Source organism: Sminthopsis crassicaudata, chromosome 1, assembly GCF_048593235.1.
Source record: "Sminthopsis crassicaudata isolate SCR6 chromosome 1, ASM4859323v1, whole genome shotgun sequence".
In the NCBI taxonomy this organism is placed as follows: Eukaryota; Metazoa; Chordata; class Mammalia; order Dasyuromorphia; family Dasyuridae; genus Sminthopsis; species Sminthopsis crassicaudata.
The window spans coordinates 572,718,722-572,721,602 of record NC_133617.1 but is presented as its reverse complement, the minus strand read 5'-3'; the positions used below and the strand labels follow the sequence as shown (position 1 = coordinate 572,721,602).

Genomic DNA, 2,881 nt, shown 5'->3' with positions numbered 1-2,881 from the left:
GTTTTATCATGCAAGTTCACTGCAGCCTTGGTTCTGAACATGCAATAAGTATACTTTGCACTGTGCATATGCTGCCAGAAACACCTTGGCTCAGATCTGAGACAGAGTTGTGTAAAAATTTCTTGGGTGAAAAAGAGTTGCAAGTGGAAAAAGTTTAAGAAGCCCTGGATTAAATTATAGGACCCTCATTTTTAAAAAATCATAATATTAATACTGTGAGTGGCACAAAGTACATGCTTAATAAATGATTTTATTCAATCACTTAATTTTGCACATTTCTATTTCACTGTGCTATTGTGATATCATGTGTATTACTCAAGAAAGCTTCATGGACATGGACTCTAATTCTAAATCAATGGTTTCAAATTCAATAGAAAGGAGCCACTATACCATACATAAGGATCTTGTGAGGTGCTTAATTGACATAGAAAATGACACATTAACATTATCTTTTGTGTTGCTATTTGTTTTGTTAAATGTTTCCTAATTGCACTCTTTTTTTCTTTTTTCTTTTTTTTTTGCAGAACATTATCACTCATTAAAAATACATCCCCTGATATACATATATCATTTTTAGTTGATGTCAATCATTGTTGGTCTTTAGCAATAAATGAGTATAAACTTTAATGAGATTTTTTTTCCCAAAAAATGCTTTGTAGTACCTCACACATTGCTCATAAGCAGTCTCAAAATCAGAGTGATCTTCATAATATGTATCTTTAATGATAAGTTGTTTTTGCGGCTCATAGTTTCCAAGAAGTTCAATTTAGGTTTACAATTTTTAACTTGATTAACTTCTCTATTCAGATCTCTAACATTGCTTTCATCTATACACAGTGTATAATCAAAGGTAAAGAAATCTACTTTGGCAATCTGCCTGGTAATATGATTCATGGTGAGGCCATGTTTCTTCATGCAAGTCTATAATTAAGAGGGTTTCCTAGTTCACATATAGATGTTGCTGTACTGTCTATTCCCCATTTATCTGAAATATTTCAAGTTTCAAGTTTCCTAAAAATTGCTTCTGCTAAAGGTAAGTGACAAGTATTACCCAGACTCATAAACAGCACAGACTTGGTCCCCTCTGGGGTTATTCTTCATTCCTACTCCTCCTAATTACATTCTAATATTGGTCAATCCGAGGGAGAGCCCTGTGTTTGACACCTCTGGTCCAAATGGTAACATTAGATAATTGAATAAGTAGAATCCTCCCCCCCCCCAATTCCCTTCCTCACTTTCTGCTGTCTCCACCAAGTATCATAAGTTTTCTGTCAGTAACCGTTAGCAATGAGTGGAAAAACAGTAGCAACCAAATAGCAAAGAAAGTGTACTTTGAGGGGATTCAGAAAATGTATGAGCATGACAGTGTAGAACTAAAATAAAAAATGAAATTTGGAATCTACTTAACACCCAAAGCAGAAACTGGAAGATGTTCTATTCTGTACTATTTCACTGATTTAACTTGCACACAACATAATTTTATTATGAAAATCGGTTATCAACAACATGCAGCCGATCATGATCTCATCATTACTGCACCAGACTTGCATTATTTTTTTTATTATATATATATATATATATATATTTTATAATATTATCCCTTGTATTCATTTTTCCAAATTACCCCCCCCCTCTATTCCCTCCCCCCGACGACAGGCAATACCATACATTTTACATGTGTTACAATATAGTCTAGGTACAATACATGTGTGTGAATATCATTTTCTTGTTGCACAATAAACATTAGAATCCGAAGGTACATGCAACCTGGGCAGACAGATATTAGTGCTAACAATTTTCATTCCCCTCCCAGTGCAGACTTGCATTATTAAAGAAGAAATTGACAACTGAGATTTTGTTACTGATGTTGGTTTTTATGTGAATTCCATTGAAGAATCTTGGAAAACCAAAATATGAGATATATTCTTATATAATAGATGAACTACCCAAGCTGCTAGATTCCAATTTTCCCACAGACCCAGAAAAGATGTCCTTTTTTTTTGGATTATGGGAAGCCGTGGAGCTATTATTTCTTCTTTGAGGTATCCCAACAAACATAAATCTATGTCATCATTCTGCTCAATATGCAATTCTGTGCTCTATCATAGCAAGAAAAAAACCTTGTATGATTATTTGCTATCAGATGTAAATAATGCTAGCCATATGATGTTACTCATCTTGTGAATTCCTATCCAGATTCTCAGGTATACATATTAATGGATCAAGGCAAAAAATGACCAGTATATTGAAGAAGGGCAATTACTTCCTGTAGAAAAGAAAATTTCAGTCTTCCAGACTGGAAGAAGAATATGTCATAACTACTGCTTCATTGAAATGTTTATTAATTGTCACATCAGACATCATGTAAAATTTTTAAACATAGAAAGCTTTGTATGTGAGAATTCTCACAATTATAAAAATTAACAAATAAGCAAAACATTTTAAAACATAGAATTACATATTTCAGACTGCTTATGAACGTTTACTCCTAGTTTTTATCAAATAACTGACCACCATCTGAATAAATATATAAATTCAAGTAATTTTTCCATAAACAATCTAATAGAAGACATGTGTCATTGCTTAATATCAATTTGAAAGCTTTGTTACATTAAATTTAAAGATCACAGAATATGCAAACAATTGACTAATTCAAATGTCCTTATTGAAGTTATTGGCCATTGATTGTATCAATTCCATAAAGAATTAAATGATGGAATTGTTTCTCAATAACTGAAAAAAGAGATAATAAATTGGGGGGGGGGGGAATAAAGTGATATATAGAAGAATATAGAAACAAAGTGCTAATTTCCACATGAGACAGATGATGAGTGCCTTGATGAGAATTTATGATATCATCAATATCTTCCAAGGTACAAAT

At 32.6% G+C, this 2,881-nt stretch overlaps 2 pseudogenes; one reads left to right on the top strand and one right to left on the bottom strand.

The window, feature by feature from the left end:
* Positions 1-583: 583 nt before the first annotated feature.
* Positions 584-1,094, bottom strand: LOC141550919 (low molecular weight phosphotyrosine protein phosphatase pseudogene; annotated as a pseudogene).
* A 193-nt stretch (positions 1,095-1,287) lies between these two features.
* LOC141550913 (S-formylglutathione hydrolase-like) lies at positions 1,288-2,424 on the top strand (annotated as a pseudogene).
* Positions 2,425-2,881: the final 457 nt, after the last annotated feature.